The following is a 25,758-nucleotide window of genomic DNA, read 5'->3' as shown; positions in this document are numbered from 1 at the left end:
GCATTTTTATTTATATCTTTTGTAGGCATTTTCATGCTTCTATAATTTTGGCATTTGTTATTTTTATGGGTATATACCACTAACAGTTTCATGTATCATAGTTGAATTAATTCTTACTTAAGAGATAGATATATTATCCATACATTTTCCTACTCCAAATTGGTTCCTAGACCCTTTTCAATATATTCCATGGTCCTTCCATGTTTCTGGAGCACCTACGACCTTTTAAAATAGAAATGAAAATTAAAGGAAAATGATTTTCCTAAAATGATCATATATTTCTGACATTCAAAGAGGTTTTTCCCCTCGATTCTTTTATATGTATATTTTTTACGAACTGCCATCTAACTTACTCCATTAGCTTTTAGACTTTATTCCTATAAACCTCTACTGGGTCTTTGCCCTTCTCATCAATTTTAGCTCTTTCTTTGTTTCCATTTTCATTAGACAGAAGGCCCAGAATAGCTAACACACTCAATTGTATTTCTTCATGCTTTTGTCATTTGAATTTCTTCCTTTAGGATCAGAGGCTGGCTTAGACTTCTTCCTTATGAAAAATAGACATTTTTCCCCAAAAGAATTAGGGTGGCATGTACTTTAATAACTGTGAAAAATATAGAAAAATTTAAAACAGAAACATATAGGAATTTCTACTGATTAACTATGCTAGACTGAATTTGTTGGTATAGATTCATCCTTTTCTCTGTGTAGTAGTTTTACCTAGCTGTGGTCACACTGCTTTTGTAATTTTATACCACTCTCCCACTTGTAACAATTTAATAAGCATTTTTCATACTATGATGCTTTTTCATAGCTAATATTTTAATGGCTGCATAAACTTCCTTTGATTGGTGATGTTGTTTTTATTTAGTCTCTAAGTTGCATTCAACTCCTTGCAACCCCATGGATTGCAGCATGCCAAGCTTCCTTGTCCCTCGCTATATTCTGGAGTTTGCTCAGACTCATGTCTCTTGAGTTGGTTGATGCTATTCAACCATGTCGTTCTCTGTTGTCCCCCTCTCCTCCTGTTCTCAATCTTTCCCAGCATCAAGGTCTTTTCCACTGAGTCAGATCTTTGCATCAGGGGGCCAAAGTATTGGAGCTTCAGCATTAGGCCTTCCAATGAATATTCAGGACTGATTTCCTTTAGGATTGACCTCCTTGCAGTCCAAGGAATTCTCCAGGATCTTCTCTAGCACCACAATTCAAAAGCATCAATTCTTCAGTGTTCAGCCTTCTTGATGGTCCAGCTCTCACATCCATACATGACTACTAGTGATACTGCCATTGGTGAGCCTGCCATTTTGTTAACCACTTCTCCGTTTTCTAAATCTGCATAGCTTTCTTGCTGGAATTCAGTGGGTTACCAAGAAGATGAGAACATCCTTAAACAGCCTTAGAGAAGTGTCTCCTTTGTTTTACCAATTGATGCCATTTTTCAGGTATTTGCTTCTTATATTTTGGACTGTATTTTCACCTTGTCCCAGCTATTCCTTTTCTCTCTTGCTCTTTCTGCCTTTCAACATAGCTTGGAATTCCTGAAGACAGGCATTTGATTTTATTTTCCCCCTGTTACAAAGCACCTTCTAATCTGTCAGCAAAGCTCATTCCTTCCATCGCTTACCCTGTGAGCTGAAACCCAGGGAGGAATTGGTGATTGTCAAACACATCATAAGCGATATAAAGATGAGTCCAGAGGGCATTAATTCAGAGAGAGGGAGAGAGGAAGAAAGACAGGGCAGGAGCAACTCCTCTGTGAAAGAAGGGAAGAGTGATGATAAAGGGAAATGGAAGGGCAGCTTTGGTTTCTAGAAGAAACATTCTGCTGTGAGAAATGCCAAGGAATGAAATTGACCTCCATGATGGATCATTATGCATTGATAAGAGAGACCTGGAAAATGGCATCAGTTAAACACCACTATCCATTCAGTGCATTAATGAGACAGCTTTCAGAATTCGCTCGGATAAAGAGGGCTATCAATACTGGGGAAATCCAGAGGTTCTGTGGCAGGTTAGAGCAGGATGAATATTTGCTATGTGCATGGGGATTTTTCATTCTGTTTCTCATTTTCCTGCATACCACCGTCAAAACTCAACTGTGCCCAGAAGCCTGAGAAATCCAGCCTCATTTTTGCAATATTGTATGATAATTTCATAGTACTAAATGTGGAAAACACTAGTGGGTCTTCCATTGTGGTCAGTTTTCAAAGCTATCTAAGCATTCTGAGAATACAGGCTCCACAAAGCCTTGGAGTAAAAAAAATTTTATTTCTCAAACAGATGGTCCAAAGACCACACTGCATCTGATTGGGAGATTTTTTGTTGTTGCTGCTACTGTATTATATTAATAAATAACAGACATTCATTTATTGTTTATTTATATATTTAATATTTATTTATTTATATATTCCCTACTACATATTCCACAAAACATTTGAGGCCAGCATTAGACTATTTTAGGAAAGCTTATATGATTAAAAAAAATGAGCTTATCATTAGTGAAATTTTATGTACTGTGATGAGATGGCTTTTATTGGTAATGACCAGACTATTCTCTCTACTGACTTAAAATATATCCTGGTTATATGTGCTATAACTAACATCAGTGTAAAGGACTCTGTGTATGTGGCTGGACAATTATGTAACAAATGACAATTGAGAAATAGGAGAAGCTTAAAGACTTCTAATTGCACATATGAATTATCTTTGTACCCCCAGGGAACTCCATAAAAATGTAAGCGAATAAATAAAAATAAATTGTAAACACATAAAAGGAGCAGCAAGGAGAGGGGATTTTGAGAAGGTTTTGGAATGAGGCAAGTGGATGAATAAATCAGTTTTGCTAAGAAACCTGAGTTCTCTAGCAGAGGAAGGCCTGTAGGGTGTGAGCCAATTAGAACTCAGAACTCAGCATCAATCACAGCAACACTGGAAGAGACAAAAGGGGGAGATGTTGGTAGGAGTCAGCACCCTGATCTATGATCTATTCTACCCAGTCAGGCATCTACATTTTCTTCACCCCAGCAGGTGCTTCATTTTAATTCTATAAAGGAATATAATCCAGAGAAGTTCCATTATAGGGGCAGGAGGCACAGTATGTAATGGGAAGAATAAGAAGGTTGAATTGAAGTTACCCCAGCCATCACCCACAACTAATTTTTCCCAAGAATGCTGGCACTGACTCCCCTATCTAACAATCAGCTATCCACACCAAACCCTCAGCCTGGACTTGGCTAAAGATAAAGCTGTTGTTTTCTCTTTTCATAAAAGGAATACATAAAATGCAGATTCAAAATATAGCCACTGAAATCCCCATAGTGCAATTTCTAAGACTAAACAATCACTGAATGATGTCCACTCCAGATCTCCTAATCAACTATTCAGTGGCTGTTCTCTAATATAAATTTAAAACACCAAGGGTAAAAATAAGTTCCTAAAATATCCTAGCTGGCAAACAAACAAGATTACCCACAAAGGAATAGGAAAGCTTCTTTCCCATTTTAAGGTTTCAAGTCTTTTCTTCTTGACCTAAGAAGCATTCCTTAACCACTGTTGTTCACGATTTTCTATCTTTCTGAAACTTAGCATGATATAAGATTTTTCAGTAGCAACATTAGAAGCTGAATGAAAATGAAGCAATGTCTTCAAAACTCTAAGGGAAAGTGTATTTCTGACATAAGATGCCATACCTGGCCAAAGTATCAATCAAGTATGAGGGAAGCAAATTACATTTTCAGAAATACAAAGTCTCATGATTTCTTCTCATGTATCATTCTCAGAAAATTACTTGAAGCTGTGTCTCTCCAAAACAAGGAAATAGACCAAGAAAGACAAAGATTAGTTCAACCAAAAGGCGAGTGAAGAAAAGTCCCAAGAGGTTAGCTGTGCAGTTCAGAATGCAACCAGTCTGGAGTAGAAGTGAAGGATGGAGGGCCCAGGAAGGAAGACTATTTCAAAGAAAAATAACTAAATAAATATTATTTCAGCTGGTGTAGGAAAAGGAATCTATACATCCTTTGTAGAGTTTGAAAAAAATGATTATGTATTGAAAAGCAAGCAATTTTTTCTATAAAAGCAATCAATAACTCTAATCTAGAAAGTGATGCCATAGTACCCTACTATTGAATAATACTTACATAATCATACAGTGTAACACATCAACATGTATTTAACCAAAACTGGATTGTAATTATATTTTATAAATGGAGGGAAGAGAAGAGGGGAAGCGGAGGTGTTGGAGGGGCTGAGACAGGGTCTAAGGATGTTAAATCCTTATTTACTACACTATCAAGTGAAGAAGTAATGCTCAAAAGTACAAGTCAACAATTGCTAATAGTATCATAGATACTGTAATTGTTAACATACTTATCATCAATGGATACTACTAGAAATATGGAAATCAACCCAAATTTTATTTATATAGAAAGAGAGATAAAGAGATAGAAGGAGAAATATGGGTGTATATGCATGTATATATATATAATCATTGATAGTAATTGACTCTGCAGAACAAGAGATTCAGGAATGAGGCATAGTGGGGGCTAGTAAAGAGAAAGTGTTCTGTGACAGTTTTACAGTATTTTTTATTCTTAATTTGCATGTTCTATATTTATAAATAATTTTTAGAAAAAGTAAAAAAAAAAACTTGAAGGGGGAAAAATGGTAGATATTTTTATGTATAGAAGGTTAATATATTTAGATGGGAGACTAAAACAAGGAGAATTTTTTGTTGGTTACACTATTCCTGTGCATTTATGTATGTTTTTATAGTTTCATCATTAAATCCATAAGAGTTATAGTGGAGGTAGATGCTACAGAACCTGTTGACTGCTTAGCTGAATGGCTCATGAGAGGAAAGGATAAGCCAGTCCCTTCTTTTGAGGATGGAAGTAGAGCTGTTTGAAGAACCAAACTTAAGGAAAAAGAATTTAAGCAATCAATCTGTTTGTGCTTTTCCCAACGATTCTTTCCCATTTTAAGGTTTCAAGTCTTTTCCACTTGATCTAAGAAGCATTCCTGAACCACTACTGTTCATAATTCTCAGTCCTTCTGGAAATAATAGGCCTTCTCTGGTCTCTGTCTGTTTTTGATGAGTGTAATTCTCTCTCTCATTCTCTGAGTTATACCCATAGTGTGGTAGGTTATACACACACACACAAACACATATATACACACACACACATACGCAGGCCCAGTGATGAGTCTCTATTCTCTACCAGGCATGGAATTAGACGCATGATCTTTTCTATTTTATTGAGTTGGCCAGAAAGTTCATCCTGGTTTCTCCATGTCATTTTATGGAAAAACCCAAACAAACAAACTTTCCAGCCAACCCAATACATTGCTGCCCTGAAGATACCAGGAACTAGGACTGAGGGAGCTTACCTATCCCAATACACTATTGAGAAAACAAAACAACACAACAACAAACCAGCCTCAACATACAGGAACTGGTCTGAGACAGCTGGGCCTTTGTGTGCGTGGGAGCTGGCTGGATACCCAGCTCACAGCTAGGCCAGGTCAGTGACCTGTTGGATGTAAACAATCTTACAAAACACCAATACCAGAAAAATAACTCTGAAACCAATATGAAATGAGACAAAACAAGGTCACTTTACAATTTTGTATATATGCCAACAAGATAAGTCTGCCTCATAACCCACAAAATGCCAAACACCCCTCCTCCACCCCAGCCTTCTATGAGTGACACTGCTTCTTTACCAATTACAACTTGAACCTCACTCCAGTGTGCTTTCCCCAAAGATTAAATATTTTTTACAACTTATTTTGCATTTTTTTTCCTGTAGTGTAAGCATTAATTCGGCAAAGGCAATGGCACCCCACTCCAGTACTCTTGCCTGGAAAATCCCATGGACAGAGGAGCCTGGTAGGCTGCAGTTCATGGGGTTGCGAAGAGTCGGACATAACTGAATGACTTCACTTTCACTTTTCACTTTCATGCATTGGAGAAGGAAATGGCAACCCACTCCAGTGTCCTTGCCTGGAGAATCCCAGAGATGGCGGAGCCTGGTGGGCTGCCATCTATGGGGTCGCACAGAGTTGGACACGACTGATGGGACTTAGCAGCAGCAGTAGCAGCAAGCATCAATTAAGTTATTAAAGAGTGAAAACATACTATATGTATTCAAAGTTGCCTTCTGGTATATTTGGAGAAAGGAATGGCAACCCACTCCAATATTCTTGCCTGGAGAATTTCATGGACAGCAGGCTATAGCCCATGGGGTCACAAACAGTCGAACACAACTGAGTGACTAACACTTTCACTTTCTTGCTTCTGATGTATTAGTTAATGTGAATAAACAAAATTTAGGGACTTATTTTTAACTTCAAAATTTTCTTAACATGAGAGGCATAGCTGGAGTTTTGTCAAGCACTGAAATGTCTAGAGTCATGATGCATCTAATAGATTTATTTAAAATGTATCACTTTTGGGAAAAAATTGGGAAAATGTATCTAGCCTGATGAGATACTACAATCTTGTCTAAAGATGAAACTCCCAGTAAGATTTTTCACAAGTCTTACCAGTAGGTGGAATATTTCCACACAAGTCCTCCCACTAAAGTATTGCTTGTTTCTAAATAAATGTATCAATTACACATTGGAAAGAAAGTCTCCATCTATCATTCTTTGGAGATTTAGGAAGGAAGATGCAAAAGTCAGCAAGATCCACCTTTGGCAGCCATGATTAGGAACATATTGCAACAATCAAAGTTGACATTGCTAACAATTTATGCGGCTCAACCTTAATTCTGATGTACTGACAAGTGAAAAGCTGGCAGAAATACCTGGCCCAGATTCTCTAATGTTTCAAGTGCTCTATGATGCTTTCTTCCAAAATCCTTCAACTCAATCCATACCCTAACTCTGTCTTTCCATGGTATCTTTCACAGGCTTTCAACCTTGTTTTGTTATTGTCATGCAAGAACAAGTTTCAAGTTAAAAAGATTAAAATTGATCTATATGTCTTCCTGTTAGTACACATACATGTTTACATTTTTTATGTCAAAAATATCTCTAGTAAAATCTCAGTGATGGATTTTTTAAAAATAATTGATTTATGCAGTATCTTGGTTGAAATGGTGCTTTTGATTAATGTATGAAAAAAAGGTCCCAACGAAATTAATCCACAGCAGCCATTCTCAAACTTTTCCATATATTAGAATATACTCATTCATTTTAGAACTTTGGGGGATGAGGCTGCATCTCATTCCAGTGAAACCTCTGAAAGTGAAGACCAATCATCCATATTTCCAAAGCCCACTCCCAAGATGGTTCTAATGTGAAACCAAGTTTGGGATCAGTGATCCAAATGGGTAACTTGTGTGGAATGAACAGCACTCGTACTAGCTGGAAGCTTGTCAGGAATGCAGAGTGCTGGAGCCCTTCCTACACCTACTAGTTCAGATCTGATCTAGACTGGGGCTTCCCAAACTTCAATGTACCTTCCAAGAACTTTGGAGTTCTTGAAATGCAGATTTGAATTCAGTTGTTCAGTCAGAGAGCCTGAGACACTATACTCTCAAAGAACATCTACGGGTCTGGTTCAAGACTAGTCTTTGAGAAGGATATAGCTGGTACAGCATGAGCCACATTCCTGGGTACGCAGTCATCAGAGCCTCCAACATAACAAGGATAATAATAGCTACATCTTTTTCAGTTCAGTTCAGATCAGTCTCTCAGTCGTGTCCGACTCTTTGCAACTCCATGGACCGCCGCACGCCAAGCCTCCCTGTCCATCACCAACTCCCAGAGTCTACCCAAACTCATGTCCATTGAGTCGGTGATGCCATCCAACCATCTCATCCTCTGTTGTCCCTTTCTCCTCCTGCCTTCAATCTTTCCCAGCATCAGGGTCTTTTCAAATGAGTCAGCTCTTCACATCAGGTGGCCAAAGTGTTGGAGATTCAGCTTCAACATCAGTCCTTCCAATGAACACTCAGGACTGATCTCCTTTAGGATGGACTGGTTGGATCTCCTCACTGTCCAAGGGACTCTGAAGAGTCTTCTCCAACACCACACTTCAAAAGCATCAGTTCTTCAGCACTCAGCTCTCTTTATAGTCTGATTCTCACATCCATACATGACCACTGGAAAAACCATAGCTTTGACTAGATGGACTGTTGTTGGCAAAGTAATGTCTCTGCTTTTTAAATGCTGTCTAGGTTGGTCATAACTTTTCTTCCAAGGAGTAAGCATCTTTTAATTTCATGGCTGCAGTCAACATCTGCAGTGATTTTGGAGCCCCAAAAAATAAAGTCAGCCACTGTTTACACTGTTTCCCCATCTATTTGCTATGAAGTGATGGGACCAGATGCCATGATCTTAGTATTCTGAATGTTGAGCTTTAAGCCAACTCTTACACTCTCCTCTTTCACTTTCATCTAGAGCCTTTTTAGTTCTTCTTCACTTTCTGCCATAAGGGTGGTGTCATCTGCATATCTGAGGTTATTGATATTTCTCCCAGCAATCTTGATTCCAGCTTGTGCTTCTTCCAGCCCAGCGTTTCTCATGATGTACTCTGCATATAAGTTAAATAAGTAGGGTGACAACATACAGCCTTGACGTACTCCTTTTCCTATTTGGAACCAGTATGTTGTTCCATGTCCAGTTCTAACTGTTGCTTCCTGACCTGCATACAGGTTTCTCAAGAGGCAGGTCAGATGGTCTGGTATTCCCATCTCTTTCAGAATTTTCCAGTTTATCGTTATCCACACAGTCAAAGGCTTTGGCATAGTCAATAGAGCAGAAATAGGTGTTTTTCTGGAACTCTCTTGCTTTTTTGATATAGGCAGCTACTACATACCAGACAATAGGCTAAGAGCTTCTCTGTTGCAAGCTCTATGAGGAAGAACTATGATACTTTACATTTAAAAAATAAATTAAGCTTCAGGGAGGTAGAATGTGGCTCAAAACTACTCACCTTCCCCTATATCAAAAGCTCTCAGAGGTCAGAGTCATTATGAAGCACCCAATGTGTTCATTATGTATATAAACTATAAAACATTCTGCTTCAGCAAGGTTGAAGTGAGGGGACTCAATAATCTATCATCATCCCAAGGGATAGTCTGAGTCCCTTCTTAAGCTTCAAATGATGGCATCCCAACAAGACGATTGGACTACAAAGTGATGCTTAATGAACATGCCAAAAGAACCCAAACGGATTTCCACCTAGCAACTCTTTATAAGTGTTGGTAAATATTCATTTAACTGTATGTACTTAAAATGGCAAGGCATACTGTTGAAATGAATTTTTCAAGAGATGGGCTTCTTAGATTTCTAATAAATGAGAGGATATCATCACTCTGCCTACCCCTCCAGGACATTCAAAATAAGTGGAATACACAGCACGTCTCTGAAAGCCACTTTAAGAGGAGACAGATATAAACTCATAAAGTAGTTGAGCAATAACACGAGGTGGCATATGGTAGATGCCAAATGAGCGACAGAGGCAGTATTCATAACGATAGTAGCTACCACTTCCTGAATAACTATTACATGGCAGATGTTTTATATACATTGCCTCATTCGATCACTACAATCCAAGTAAGGTTATAATTACTATTCCTATTTTACAGATAAGGAAAAGGAAACTCAAGGAATTATGTGACTTTCCCAAGGACTCACCAATATTAAAGGCCAAACTGGGATTCCAACCCTAGGTCTCTGTGACCGTAGATACTATTCTACTTTTAGACTACCTTATTGCCTCTCCTACACAATCCTACCTCCTCTGTGTTCTTAGAGATCAGTGAAAGAAAACATGTAGCAACAGAGAAAATTTTGTGGGGAGATTTTTACATGAGCTGTTTTCATAAAGATTGCTGGAATTTTGATAAACAGAGAAGGGCAGGGAAAGAATTTGAATCAGGAAAAGATCAAGAGCAGTATCAGGAAATGAGGGATGTTCAAATTTGGTAAGAATGTCTTGTCTGGGGAAGAATTGTGGGTTGGCGTTCATATGTATACCTGTGGCGGATTCATTTTGATATTTGGCAAAACTAATACAATTATGTAAAGTTTAAAAATAAAATAAAATTAAAAAAAAAATAAAAACATTATGAAAGACCTTTAAGATCCTCTCAGGGTCATTGGTCTAAGGACAGTGTGGTCCTACAGAAATTTTAGGAGAGGGAGAGAAATGATGACCCTAGAGTTTGATGAATAAGACCCCAGTGTGATGAACAGTTTATAGGCTAAGATATGAAGGAATCTGTGAAGGACTCTAAGAAGCCACATTGAAGTTTTGTGAAAATACTGCAAATTTTGGGGCAGAGCAGTTCTTTATGAAAACTGAAAACACAAAGCAGTGATGTCTTGGCAGTTCAGAATTGTAGAGTTCTAAGGAGTTTTCTCCAGCAAGTGAAAAGCTATCATGAAGATATTTTAGGAAAGAAAGAAAAAAGAAATATCTATTAGAAAACAATGAGATTTTGGTTTGAGATGTTGTTCATGGAAATGTGAAAGAAATTATAAAATAATAGGAATCAAGGCTCTACAGAAAATCAAAAAATAAAGAATTACTGGAATATTGGCAGTTTGAAAGAATTCAGAATGACTAGAAGATAGCAATACTTGGAGGATTGTGAATTGCTCATCTATTTACTTGAACTTAAAATCTGGACATTTAATTTACAGTGTAAAGGAAACAATACCAAGTAGAATGTATTTTCCTTTCAAAAAAATCCATGGTGATAATAATAGTAGCTTATGTTTATATGCTCTGCTTTTACTTATAGGTTTTATTGTCTTATTTAAAAGACTCTTACATAGATTACCTCATTGAAATCTCACTTATCCATGAAGGGATTAGGGTAGAAATTATCACCCATATTTTCTATGTTGGGAAAGTGAAGCAGAGAGAGAGCTTCAGTCATGTACTTGAGGCCAATTGGAGTATAAAGAGCCAAGCCAGAACTGGTCGCCTAGCTGTGTTTCAAGTCCAAGATCAGCCTCCTACAACAAAGACAGCAACTCCTAGCCAGAAGAAAGCTGAGATGGGTGGAGGATGAGCACAGCTTTCTGTAGCAATGTGTCATTCCTTCAGTTAGTCCATAAAGGAGAAGACAATTCAATAAAAGTAGGTAATGACTTTGCATTTTAATTGTCATTAGGCTTAAATTACAGAGGTACTTCTCATCAGTTTCCAGGAAAGTGAGAGAGCAAGAGGAATGAAAGTTGGTTAAAGATGAGGGTTTCCTCTCTCTTTTTCAAAGGGCAAATTATCTGTGTCTAACTGTAGAACACTTTGCATGAATCACTGACCCCTTGATTACTGAGTTCTAAAGCTATTCATCTGCCAGATCAGAAGAAGCCCACTCCAAATGAGGTCCCCCAGTGTCAACAACTCTCAGATACTGATCACAACCCGAAGCAGACATGGGGGTTACTTAAAGTTTCTCATATGCCAACTGGGCAGGGAGGTGATGAACCTTAAGATTGCATATGCCTCTAATTACATCCAACACTGCTTTTTGAAAGGAAACAAACAAAAGTGATGGAATTCTGGAGAATTGGATACACCAGTCTACAGATTGCATATACCTCGAGCATGTTATTCAATCACCCTGTGACTCAGTTCATCTATCAACTAACAATTAAGACATTAATTTCTAAATCTATCTACTGATTTACTGCATGAATTGAAGATTTTACTATATGCCCAAGTGTCAAGTTTAGTGCTAAAGAACTGCATGGGATAACATAGGTTCTAGCTTAAATGAATCTTTGGAATTACCAAGAAAAACTAATATTAAACAAATAATTACATGTAATAACACTAACGGGCTTCCCTGGTGGCTCAGTGGTAAAGAACCCACCCACCAATGCAGGAGATGTGGGTTCAATCACTGGGATGAGAAGATCCCTGGAGAAGGAAATTGAAACCCACTCCAGAATTCTTGCCTGGGAAATTCCATGGACATAGGAGACCGGTGGGCTATAGTTCAGAGGGTTGCAAAAGAATCAGACACAATTTCGCAATTAAAAAAACAACAAATAATACTAAGACCTCAATGTTTATTGGGGCTTTCTAGAATGAAGAGATTTCTAAACTTAAGACACAATATAAAAACAATCAACTTTAAGGTCAGGGGAAGAAAGCTAAGTTTTATTGAGAAGCCAGTCCCTATTAGATATTATGGTTGAAACTGTATATGCATTTTCTAATTTAATCTTCCCCTCAAACCACACATTATCTGCTATTACATGTGTTTTCTCATAAGAATGGAGACTCAAGGAAGTTATTTAACTTGCCCAAATTCATTATATTGTGGTGCTTAAGAACCCAAATTCTGGAGTAACATTACGTGAGTTCAAATTCCATCTCTGCCTCTTATTATCTGTGAACTTGGGAAGTTACTTAACTTTCCCTTTAGTTTAGTTATCTCATCCATTAAATGAGAATAATGGTATTATCCAGATCATAGTATTTTTTGAGAGTTTAATGAGTTCATTGTGCCTGGCCAAATGAAAATGTTATACAGATATTAAATTAGTATATTATTATTAATATTAGGTTGTATAATAGTTAATTTCATGTGTCAACTTAGTTAGGCCATGGTACCCATTTGTTTGGTCAAGTGACAGATTAGATACTGTGAAAGTATTTTTTAGATGTTGCTATGGAGGCATTAACATCTACATCAGTAGGATTTCAGTGAAGCAGATTACTCTCCATAATGTGGGTGGGCTCATCCAATCAGTTGAAGGCCAAGACAAAGACTGAAGTTTCCTAAAAGAGAAAGGATTCAGCCCCAAGACTGCAACATAGAAACCCAGTTTGAAGTCAATCCCAAAGTCCCAATTCATCACTCTTCCCAACCTTTCCCCTTTGGTAACTATAAGTTTGGGATTGACATACACACACCACTATATTTGATAGATAACCAACAAGAACCCACTACACAGCACAGGAAACTCTGCTCAATATTCTATAATAACCCAAACTGGGAAAGGAATTTGAAAAAGAATGGCTATATGTATATGTATAACTAAATCACTGCTATATGCCTGAAACTAACAAAATATTTTAAATCAATTATACTCGAATATATCAATAACCTCAGATACGCAGATGATACCACCCTTATGGCAGAAAATGAAGAGGAACTGAAGAGCCTCTTTTTTTTTTTGATGGTTTTGCACTGGTTTTTGTGACTGTTTCTTACAAAAAGAAAAAGGAACGAAGAATAAATAGTGACCATGAGGAACGGTGGTCTTGATTGGGAGTGGGGGCGGAGGAGGCTGGGGCCGGGGCAGGAGCTTGGCGGGAGTGAACCGAGTAGAGCCATCCTGGATCTTCTCGAACCTTAGGAGGGACAGCGCCGTCCCTGCGGGCCCTCGTCCACCCTCTCCGGAGCCACGGCCGTGCCACCCACCCCAGCTTGGCCGGCTTGGCCTGACCCTGCTCCGGCGCCCACACTTCCCCCTTCCATGCCAGCCTCCCTCCCCTGCTCAGCAGTTGGTTCATAGGACAAACTGTCCATCACTTGCTGGCGCATTAGCCAGGCCTCAAAAAGCATGGGTCAGCTTTGACACAGCAGGGCCGGAGGGCATGGCCTGCCAGACACCAACACCACCTCCCAAAGGCTGCACTGGCTGCGGGCCTGCCTAGGACTCGGTGGGGGTGCAGGTGAAGAGCCTCTTGACGAAAGTGAAAGAGGAGAGTAAAAAGGTGGTTTAAAACTCAACATTCAAGAAACTAAGATCATTGCATCTGGTCCCATCACTTCACAGCAAATAAATGGGGAAACAATGAGAGACTATTTTATTAGGCTCCAAAATCACTGCAGATGGTGGCTGCAGCCATGAAATTAAAAAAACACTTGCTCCTTGGAAGAAAAGCTATGACCAACCTAAACAGCATATTAAAAAACAGAGACATTACTTTGCTAACAAAGGTCCATCTAGTCAAAGCTATGGTTTTCCAGTAGTCATGTATAGATGTGAGAGTTGGACTATAAAGAAAGCTAAGTGCAAAAGAATTGATGCTTTTGAACTGTGGTGTTGGAGAAGATTCTTGAGAGTCCCTTTACTGCAAGGAGATCAAACCAGTCAGTCTTAAAGGAAATCAGTCCTAAATATTCATTGGAAGGACTGATGCTGAAGCTGAAACTCAAACTCAATACTTTGGCTACCTGATGCAAAGAACTGACTCACTGGAAAAGACTCTGATGCTGAGAAAGATTGAAGGCAGAAGAAGGGGATGACAGAGGACAAGATGGTTGGATGGCATCACCAACTTGATGAACATGAGTTTGAGCAAGCTCTGGTAGTTGGTGATGGACAGGGAAGCCTGGCGTGCTGCAGTCCATGGGGCCGCAAAGAGTCAGACATAACTGAACAACTGAACTGAAGTGATCCTCCAATATGAATTCAAGTGATTTAAAAAATAATTTAAGGAAAAAAAAAAAAAAAAACTTGCCTGAGTTTCCAGCTTGCCTGGTCTGATCTGTAGAATTTGGACTCAAGACTAGGTCACTTCTCACCTGTGTTTCCAGCCTACTGGCTTACCATATGGATTTTGAACTCATAAACCCCCATAATAGGATATATCCTCTTGGGCTTGTTTTTTTGGAGACCCTAATACCATTGATAAAGCCTGAATGTGAATCGAGCTCTGATTGCCAGGGTTAGCTCTTCATTTCGGAGTTTCAGTGGACTTGCCTGTCATTAAAAGCTGTTCAATCTACACTGCCCTCTTTTACTAATTTGTTTTTCAAAAAAACCAACCAAAGGATTTTGATGAGTTTTTTTTTTTAAAACTTTACAAAATTGTATTAGTTTCGCCAAATATCAAAATGAATCCGCCACAGGTATACTGAAAAAAAAACAGTGGTAGTCAAATCCAAAGAGACCTGACTGCAGGTCTTTTCTCTCTGTTGTCCAGAACGTTCCTTCCCTGAGGGCTTTGTCACGGTGAATGGGGCCACTGCTGACAAGTCATATTTCTTTCATAATGGAGAGAAAAGTTTAAAATGAGATCCTAGACTTTCATTAGTTTTTGTGCTGCCCTAATTTCTTTTCTCCTTTGCTTTCACACCAGCTGCAGACTTTAATTAAACTGTGGCAAGTCTCCTAAACTTGGCGGGCTTTGCAGAGAAAACAAGGGCATTTCCTCCCAGGGCAGAGCTTTCTCAGAGCCCTCCAGCTTGGATTTATTTCCCCCAACTGTCTGGATTAGTGGCTACAAACTTTGCATGTCCTCAAATCTTGCTTCCTCCCATCTTTGATTCTCTCTCTCTTCTCCAGATTTCACAAAAACTTCCCGAGCCATGTATTACTGCCATGAAATAATTCCATGTAATATTTCAGGGCTGTAATTATGGTAAATTACTATACTGGTTTATTATTTTGATTCTTTACTTGAAAGCACCATTCATAGCCATAGGATAAAACCATCATATCTGTATTCACAGATGAAATTAACACATCCCTTTATTATAGACAGTGATAAAATGAGAGGTGAAAAATGAAGGCTTATTTTCTTATTAGGCTGTAGACAATGACAAATATATTCTGGACCATCTCAAAATACTCCTGAAACTCAGTGGCTGTGTATCCTGGGCCTTGTTTTCTGCACCTGTTCTGTGATTATCAAACTGTGTAATATAGACAGTTGAAACTCACAATTCAGCTGTGCTTATATGACATAGTTATCTAAAAAAAAAAAAAAACCCATATATTTCTTTATTTATGAGACTATCTCCCTCTATAAAGATTCTTCTAAAAGCTGCATCATGGGACCCCTTCTACCTCAAAATAATATAAGACAGTTTACAGGAAAATTATAGAAAATGTTGTTGTAAAGACACTTTGTTCAGTCACTAAGTCATGTCCAAATCTTTGCAGTTCCATGGACTGCAGCACAGTAGGCTCCTCTGTCCTCCACTGTCTCCCAGAGTTTGTTCAAATTGACGTCCACTGAGTCGGTGATGCTATCTAACCATCTTATCCTCTGTCATTACCAACTGAATAAATAAGGAGGCGTTAGTGACTGGATATGGAGAAGGCAATGGCACCCCACTCCAGTACTCTTGCCTAGAAAATCCCATGGATGGAGGAGCCTGGTAGGCTGCAGTCCATGGGGTCGCTGAGGGTCAGACACGACTGACACTTTCACTTTTCACTTTCATGCATTGGAGAAGGAGATGGCAACCCACTCCAGTGTTCTTGCCTGGAGAATCCCAGGGATGGGGGAGCCTGGTGGGCTGCCGTCTATGGGGTCGCACAGAGTCGGACACGACTGAAGCGACTTAGCAGTAGCAGCAGCAGTGACTGGATAAATGACAGGGGGAAGAAGCTGAGAATCGAAGATTATGAAGAAGAAACACATATGTATCTTTTGCTGAGGAAAGATAATACAGGGGAATGGGGAAAATGGTACTGGGAAATAGCTGAAGACAAGGTTTTAATACCAAAAGTGGTGACATCTAGAATGTCCAGGAGAGCAAGCAAGAATCAAAGATAACCCTCTTTCTAAAACCTAATGTATAAAAGATCATTATTTATCAAAGCCATCCTTTTTAAGCACTGCTGCTGCTGCTGCTAAGTCACTTCAGTCGTGTCCAACTCTGTGTGACCCCATAGACGGCAGCCCACCAGGCTCCCCTGTCCCTGGGATTCTCCAGGCAAGAACACTGGAGTGGGTTGCCATTTTCTTCTCCAATGCATGACAGTGAAAAGTGAAAGTGAAGTCACTCAGTCGTGTCCGACACTCAGCAACCCCATAGCCTGCAGCCTTCCAGACTTCTCCGTCCATGGGATTTTCCAGGCAAGAGTACTGGAGTGGGGTTCCATTGCCTTAAGTAATTCAACAAATATTTACAGAGAATCTACAGTATGCCTGGCCTCATCTAGGCACCAGGATATAGCAGTGAACAAGAGATATATGGGACCTGCCTGAGTGATGCTTAAAGTTTAATTAGAAAGAGACACATTAAATAATCTCTTAATAGTTTATTCTACTTAGAACTGTTAGAAGTTCTATAAAGAAAAACTACAGGATATTAATAGAGCATGTCATGGGGTGGAGGTTGTTTTAGCTAGCCAGAAATTTCAAAACAAACCTTCCTGAGAAGGTGATATTTTCAAACCTAAACCTGAGTGAGGTTATGCACTGGCTGTTCCCTCTGCCTGGGACTCCTCCCTTCCCTTATTATGGCCAAGAACCTAAGTGTGAAGAAGGCTGATCCTCAGAATGAAGAGTAGCAAACTTAGAGGACAGTGAGGCAGGAGGGAAGAGCCTGAGGTGAGAGGGTGGGTCTCAGGAGGACCATACCAGGATCCACAGACTACATGGAGAATCCAAGCTTTATTATCAGAGAAAGACAAGCAACTTCAGCATTCAAAACTGAGGAATAGCACAACTCGATTTGCCTTTTTAAAAGATGCCCTCTTCTGAGAACAGGTCACAGGTAGAAGAGCAGGGTTAGGGGCTATTGGAACATAATCTTGGTGATGGTTTGTGTCAAGAGCACTGTATATGACAGGCAATGCACTTGATGTCTTTGACCTCCCTTTGCCTCACTCTGTGTGGCTGGGATGGACTGGTTTTGTAGGCATGTTGCAAAGGACCAGCTCGGACAACAGGTCAGAAGAGCCCTGCACTGGGGGTTTAAGGCTCTGTGGCGTCTGTCTTGAAATCCCTAATAATTTGATCTCTGTGTGACTGGATGTAAGGATGGGACAATGGAACATGCCTGGAGCTTAGAGCCTCAGCTCACACACAGTCCTGCCTCCTCTGGCCTCTCTGCCTCTCTGAGATGGGCTCTCAGCTGTCTTCTCACAGCCCCCTGGCACCCTGGTTCCACCAGGCCTCCCTCTTTCCATCCCTGCCCCATGACCACTGCCATGGCCTGGTCATGTTGACCTGGAAAGGCCTGCTTTCACCATCATTTTTGCCCCCAGCAGGGACCTCCCCTCTGCATGAGTACAGGACGGAGCCAGGGCACAAGTGGCCGTCCCTGCCCACAGTCCAGGGCTGGCAGCACCATGGGGTTCTTCAAGGGTGAGAAACAAGGCCCTCATCTCCCCCAGACCAGGCACCAAGCACATCTTGGCAGAGAATGAAAACTTTTGGAGGTCATCATTGGCCCAGGGCTAGGAAGGCAGGCCCTGGGCAGGTGTTTGACTGGGGTATATTGCCATGGTCTGGACCCACTGCCACCTGCCCTCACAGGGTGGGACCCCAGGCCATATGTGACAGTCTATGTACTTCCATCCCTGAGGGTGCATGAGAGGAAAGAGCAAAACAGAAAATAAAAAACATACAAAAATACTGCCATGACAAATCAAGAGACAGACTGCAGAAAAAAAAAAAAAAGAAAGTTTTATATCTTAGTATCTTTAAGGGTTTATCCTGCTTTTTGAACAAGGGACCTTGAATTCATTTTGCACTAAGTTCCATAAATTATGTAGCCGGTCCTGCCCATTATTGTTACCACATTTTCCAGACATGGAAATTAAATTTTATGCAGCTAGTGATGTGACACAGGACAAGTTCTTTAAGGTCTCAGAGCCTGGGCTCTTAATCACCATGTGCAACTCCGTGTTTTAGAAAGAATAGAGTTTGGGATATATTTATTTAGGGTGTTATTGAGGCAACTAGAGGCAACTAGTAAAGATGTTATGGCAGAAATATGTGTGTATATATGTATATGCATATAAGTTAAATAAGCAGGGTGACAATATACAGCCTTGACTTACTCCTTTTCCTATTTGGAACCAGTCTGTTGTTCCATGTCCAGTTCTCACTGTTGCTTCTTGACCTGCATACAGATTGCTCAGGAGGCAGGTCAGGTGGTCTCATATTCCCATCTCTTTCAGAATTTTCCACAGTTTGTTGTGAGCCACACAGTCAAAGGCTTTGGCATAGTCAATAAAGCAGAAATAGATGTTTTTCTGGAACTCTCTTGCTTTTTCCATGATCCAGCGGGTGTTGGCAATTTGATCTCTGGTTCCTCTGCCTTTCCTAAAACCAGTTTGAACATCTGGAAGTTCATGGTTCACATATTGCTGAAGCCTGGCTTGGAGAATTTTGAGCACTGCTTTACTAGTGTGTGAGATGAGTGGATGGCATCACTGACTCAATGGACGTGAGTCTGGGTGAACTCTGGGAGTTGGTGATGGACAGGGAGGCCTGGCGTGCTGTGTGAAGAGTCAGACACGACTAAGCAACCGAACTGAACTGATATGTATATGCATATATATATATATATACACACATATATATTTTAAATTTTTCCTGTGAAATAATTTAGAATTGTAACTCTATCACTTATCTTTTTTATAGGTCAGCATTTCAAGAAAAAAGGGCATTATATTGAGTTATAAGTCTAAATTATGCCTCACAAGGAAGTTCTGGGAGTCAATTCAGATATCAAGGACTTTAGGGATCTTTTTAATGGAGATGCTCAGATCAAAAATAAACACATTGAGCATGTTATTATGTGACTGACCTAAAACTAGACACTATGCATGCATGATCTCCATTTATAACTAACTTTATTATAATCTAGCATTACCTCCATTTGACAAATAAAAGCCCAAGTCCTAAAGAGTTAGGTATAATAATTTGCCAGAGGTAACACAGCTTCATTTGCAGAAATGAAGCCTGTGTGTACAATTCACAGGGGCGTGAAGTGGAGTCCCTCTTTCCAGGTTACCTTGTGAGGACTGAGGGTGTCTGAGTACGACACTGCTCAGAAAGTCCTCTGGGTCCAGAGCAAGTCTCCTGGTGAATGGCACAGTTAGCTTCTCCATCCTCTCCAGGCCCAGCCCTGGCCAAAGAAATGCCGGCTTCCCTCCCCCTTACTCTGAATGAGTGGGATATGACTATCAAGAGTTGTGCTGAGGTTCCTCACTCCAGTACAGTGACAAGATGCCTTGTACTTCTCTCCCCTCATCTTGACCCCCCACTATGTGAGCAGGTAAACAAGCAAGAATAAACACAAAACATATAAAACAAATACACAGTATATGCATCCTCAGTACTTTTGGACTTGTAAGAACTTCCCAAAAGACTTCATGGATAAATCAATTCAAATGATAAGTCATTCATTCCTTCATTCATTGATTTTGAATTATGTTTTGATTGGTTATCATTCAGGGACCAGAGCCCGCTCTGGGTGTGGGGGATTACAGTGGGGGAACAAAACAGGAAATGCAGCACTTTCCTGGATCTCATATTCTAGTTTGGGAGGTGACAAGATAATTAATTGGGCTTCCCTGGTGGCTCAGACAGTAAAGAATCTGCCTGCAATGTGGGAGACCCAGGTTCAACCCCTGAGTCAATAATTAATTATATGGCTAATGATGATAAATGCCATGGAGAAAAGCAAGCAGGTAAGTGCGAAAAGAAATGCAGGAGAGACCGTCAAGGTGCTATTTTAACAGGGGGTCAGGAAAAGCCTATCTCTCTGATATATTTAGGCAGAAATTTGAAAGCAACAAAAGGCTAACCTATATACTTACCCAAAGAAAAAACATTCCAGGAAGTATTACTATTTCAGCAAGTGCAAAAGCCCTGAGGCTGAAGCTTATTTATCCTGTGCAAGGAAGATAAAGAAGGCAGAGAGAACAGGTAAGAGAAAATGAGGTCAAAGAGGTGATGGCTGGGGAAGCAGGGAGATCACCTGAGGCTTTGTAGGTCAAAGCCTTTACTTTCATTTGGGAAACCACCAGAAAGTTTTGAACAGTGTGGTCACAGAATCTAACATTTCAATAGGCTCATCATGGTTGCTGTGCTGGGAAGAAACTACCAAACTGGGAGGAGGTAGAGGCAGAAAACAAGGTATCTGGTTAACAAGTGATGGTGATGATCCACGTGAGAAAGGAAGGTGGCTTGGCCCAGAGGGGTGGAGATGGAGGTGGTAAAAAGGAGTCAGCTCTCGACATATTTTGAAGACAGATGATAGGATTTGCTGGTAGACTGGCTGTGAAAAGGGGAAGAAACAAGATCATCCAAGTTTTTGGCCTGAGCCATCTGTGATGGGGAATGGAATTTGAGAGCCCAGTTTTGGACATGTTAAGTTTGATATGCTTATCAGATATCAAAAAGGAGGTGTTGAATAGATAAGGTTATTTATAGTCTGCTTTTAGGAGAGTGGTCCTGGCAAGAAATTAAAATGGCTTTTCTTTAGAACACTAATAGTGTTTAAAGCTATCACAAAATAAGATTCCATGGGGGAAATGTACTTCGAAAGAAAATATAATTAAAATGTGAATAATGTATTTAATATACATTAGCTTAAGGAATCTTACATTATCTCTGCAAAGCAAGTGATATGCATCTCATTTTACAAATGAGAAATGCAGGAAGGTCAAGTGACTTATCTAAGTTAATTCAAGCAAGAAATGACAAGATGAGTGACAAATCCAAGACACCTGCTTTCGGACCACACTCCTTCAGTGTAAATACATTGATCCCTCTGTGCTCCGGACACCCCAGCTTCTCCTCAATGTGTGTAATTTTCTCACCTGAGTTGGGAAGTGTTCTTAGGTACTAATCCCCCTGTGTGCAAAGCATCTGAGAGAGGCTGCTGAAGGATAAGGATCATTGCTCTAACATCCTCAGCCCATTTCCTTCCACACCAAGTCCCCCGCCTTGCAAAGTACCCAGGAGGGACCTCAAGAAAGGAGGCCATTGCAGCTGAATGATTTTGTTGTGGAAAGAAAGGACCAAAAAGTTTTACACACATCCCAGAGTTGAATGTTCCTAAAGTTTGTTGCTGATGCTAGGACAGGCTGTGAGCAATGGGATGCAGGACTAATAGGAGAAAGCATCTAATTCCCTGGGGGGATTTCCTGCCATGTGTGGCAGGGCTGCCTCCAGCCCAGGCTCTCCAGTGGAGGCTCCCTCTGCTTCCTAACCTGGATGGCTTGTGGGATTCTTGTGTTTGGTTAATTATAACTGTCTGTCTCTCTCTCATGAATGCACCACTTTTTACAGTGTTCATAGCTCTTAATTAATATAGACCTCTCTCCCTGAACAGCTGCTGGCGTCTTTAGTGAAGTTATGGATTTTCTTTCTCAATTGCTCCGGAGCCACCCCAGGGCTATTAATTTGGGCTATTAGCCTTGGGTGATTTCAAAATCCATATTGATAATGGTGAGGTTGAACTGGCAGCCTGCTACATGGGCTGTAAGTAAACAAGTGAGAGCCTCTTGTTATTTCTGCTGCAGACTGAATTTTCTGGGGTGCTCCTTGGGACTTAAGCTAGGTCAGGTCACTGTTATAAGAATCCTGTTCCACAGACACTTAGAGCCAATAGCTGGCTTTCACAAAGGTAAAAATGACATTAATCATAATGATAATAATGATAAATTGACATATAGGCAGACCTCAGAGACTCTGGGGTCCATTGCAGACCACCACAGTAAAGCAAATATTGCACAGAATTTTTGATTTCCCAGTGTATATAAAAGTTATGTTTATACCATACTGTAGTCTATTAAGTGTGCAATAGCCTTTTGTCTAAAAAAAAAGTACGTAATTTAATAATAAAAATCTATTTCTAAAAATTGTCAAAACAAGTAGTAACAAAGATCGCTGATCACAGATCATCATAACAAACATCATAGTAATGAACAAGCTTGAAATATCATGAGAATTACCAAAACGTGACACAGAGACACAAAGTAAACACTTACTATTGGAAAAATGACTCTGATGGATATGCTCAACACAGAAAGCCACACTTTCAATTCATAATAAATTCAATATCTAGAAGTACAATTAAATGAAGAGCAACAAATGAGGTATGTCTATAGTAAATGAAATTCTATTACTAATAATGTTCATTAGTATTGATTAATAATTCATCATTAGTAAATCTACTTAATAAGGTAAAAGACCTGTGCTTGGAAAATTATAAAACACTAATGAAAGAAGTTGAAGATGACACAAGCAGATGGAACGATATACTGTGTTCCTGGACTGGTAGAATCAGTATTGTTAAAATGACCATACTACCTAAGGCCGTCTACAGACTCAATGCAATCCCTGTCAAAATACCAAGGGCATTTTTAAAACAACTAGAACAAATAATTTTAAAATTGGTATATTTTAAAATTACATGACTGTAAATTACATTTACAATAATTTTTAAATTGTCACATTTTGGTAATTCTCATGATATTTTAAGCTCATTCGTTATTATGATATTTGTTATGGTGATCTGTGATCAGCAATCTTTGTTACTACTTGTTTTGACAATTTTTAGAAATAGATTTTTATTATTAAAGTATGTACTTTGATTTTAATTTATAATTTAAAATTAATTTTTTAATTTAAAAATTTTTTTAAATGCAAAAGACTCCAAAAAGCCAACATAAATTCAAGAAAGAAGAACAGAGCTGGAGGAATCATGCTCCGTAACTTCAGCTTATATTTCAAGCTGCAGCAATCAAAACAGTATGGTATTGGCACAAACACAGACACGTAGATCAATAAAGCAGAATAGACAGCCCGGAAATAAAGCCATCCGCTTATGGTCAATTAATCTACCACAAGGATGAGATAATATACAATGGAGAAAAGAGAGTTTCTTCAATAAGTGATGTTGGGAAAATTGGACAGCTACACGTAAAAGAACATTAAACATTCTCTAACACCGTATACAAAAATAAACTCAAAAGGGTATTAAAGACGTAAATGTAAGACCAGAAACCATAAGCTCCTAGGGAAAAACATAGGTAGAACATGGTTTATCATAAATCATAGCGATATTTTTTGGATCTGTCTCCTAAAGCAAACAAAAGAAAAACAAACAAATGGGACCTAATTAAACTTGAAAACTTTTGCACAGCAGAGGAAACCACTGACCATGTGAAAAAGCAACCTACTGAATGGGAGAAAATATGTGCAAATGATATGACTGAGAAAGCATTGCTATTAAAAATATGTAAGTTTATACAACTCAAGGGCAAGAAGACAGAGAGCTTGACTAAGGAATGAGCAGAGGACATGGATGGACATTTTTCCAGGGCAGACATGTGATGGCTGACAGGCACATGCAAAGATGATCAACGTTGCTAACCATCAGGTGTTGGTGAGGATATGAAGGAAAGGAAACTTGCATACCTTGTTGGTGGGAATGCTGATTGGTATGGACACTGTGGAAGGCAATGTGGAGGATTCTCAAAAACTAAGAATAGAACTTCCATATGATCCAGTAATTCCACTCCTGGGTAAACATTTGAAAAAGAAAAACAAAACAAAAACACTAATTCAAAAAGATATACGCATCCCAATGTTTGTGGTGTCATTGCCTACAGTTGCCAAGATACAGAGGCAACAGATGATGGAAGTGTCCATCAACAGATGAGTGGATGGAGAAGATACACATACACAAAATGGAATATTACTCAGCTATAAAAGGGAGTGGGATTTTGCCATATGCAACGACATGGATGGACTTGAAGGGTATCTTGCTAAGTGGATTAAGTCATACAGAGAAAGACAAATACTGCATCATGTCACTTATATGTAAAATCTAAAACAATAAACTAATAAATATAACAAAAAAGAATCAGATTCATAGATACAGAGAAAAAACTAGTGGTTATCAGTGGGTAGTGGAGAGGGGGAGGGGCAGGACACAGATACAGGATTAAGAGGTACAAACTTAAGTATAAAATGAGTAAGCTACAATGATATACAACACAGGGATTATAGCCAAAATTTATAGTAACTATAAATGACATATAACCTTTAAAAATTGTAAACCACCATGTTGTATAACTTATATAATATAGCACATTAACTATACCTAAACAAACCATAATTTATCATTAGTATTAACAATACAGATTTTAATAAGTATGGCATCTATTTCTATGATAATTCATTTATTTACTGCTACTGGCAAGATACTGTTCTAAGTAAGCAACACATTATTTTCATCGACTCCTCACACTGTCTCTAGAAGAGTTTGTTAGTGTTACCACTTTACAGGTGAGAAATCTAAAATTAGAAAATTTATGCAATCTTCCCCATCACCCTCTAAGTGTCTGGGCCTTAAACCTGCATCTGTCTAAATCCCAAACCAGTGCTCTTGGTTTCAGATGTTACTCCTACAGATTGGCTGATTCTCAATCACTTGAAGGGACTAGTTAACATACAAATTATCACACTCCATTCTAGACCCATTCATCAGCACCTCTGTGCAGACCCCTGAATCTGCAGTAGTAAAAAGCTCGCCAAATGATACTCACCTCTGTATTAATAACTTCTTTAACCACCACATTTTTCCAAGAGTAGGCTCTTAAATATGACTGCTTGGCTATGAATGCCAAATTCATCATTTGCTGTATATCATTAATCTAAACTCTGCTTAGTTTCCTCATTTTTAAAGGAAGGATAATAATGATACATATTTTAATATGTTGTTCAACACTTGTGTTCTGAGCACTTAGTATGCACCAGGCTGCGAGTGGTCAGGATGAGGTACATTAACACAGATGGTTTTCCATCAATGTCAGACACAGGGTATTCGTTTTTCAAATTTCTGTTGTCAAGAAATGGCTGGTGTGGGAGTTGACAAGTGGAGACAGGAAAATCTAAAAGCAAGAAGTCAAAAGCACCCATAAACACTCCCACGCAAATATAAGCATTTTGGTATATCTCCTTTCAAATATTTTCTGTGATTGCAAATATAATTTTTGCAGTGTCAAAGTCTTTCTGATTATAATGCTGCATTCTTATTTCACTTAATATTTGTATCATAAACATTCCCT

The 25,758-nt window shown here is 39.2% G+C and overlaps 1 long non-coding RNA gene across 9 annotated transcripts in view; it reads right to left on the bottom strand.

The window, feature by feature from the left end:
• LOC123465304 overlaps positions 1–25,758 on the bottom strand; it is a 410,488-nt gene that overhangs the window by 310,143 nt on the left and 74,587 nt on the right. For 2 of the 9 annotated variants that reach the window (XR_006640509.1, XR_006640505.1), the window contains exon 2: positions 24,104–24,206. The exons of 6 other annotated variants lie outside the window; for them this stretch is intronic. This is a non-coding gene — a long non-coding RNA (uncharacterized LOC123465304). Of the gene's footprint in view, positions 1–24,103; positions 24,207–25,236; positions 25,582–25,758 lie in introns of all 9 variants that reach the window. One more of the 9 variants, XR_006640507.1, reaches the window with a different exon arrangement.

The sequence above is a fragment of the Bubalus bubalis genome, chromosome 23 (assembly GCF_019923935.1).
Source record: "Bubalus bubalis isolate 160015118507 breed Murrah chromosome 23, NDDB_SH_1, whole genome shotgun sequence".
Classification (NCBI taxonomy): Eukaryota; Metazoa; Chordata; class Mammalia; order Artiodactyla; family Bovidae; genus Bubalus; species Bubalus bubalis.
The sequence above is the reverse complement of the archived record's forward strand: the minus strand, read 5'-3'. Positions and strand labels throughout refer to the sequence as shown.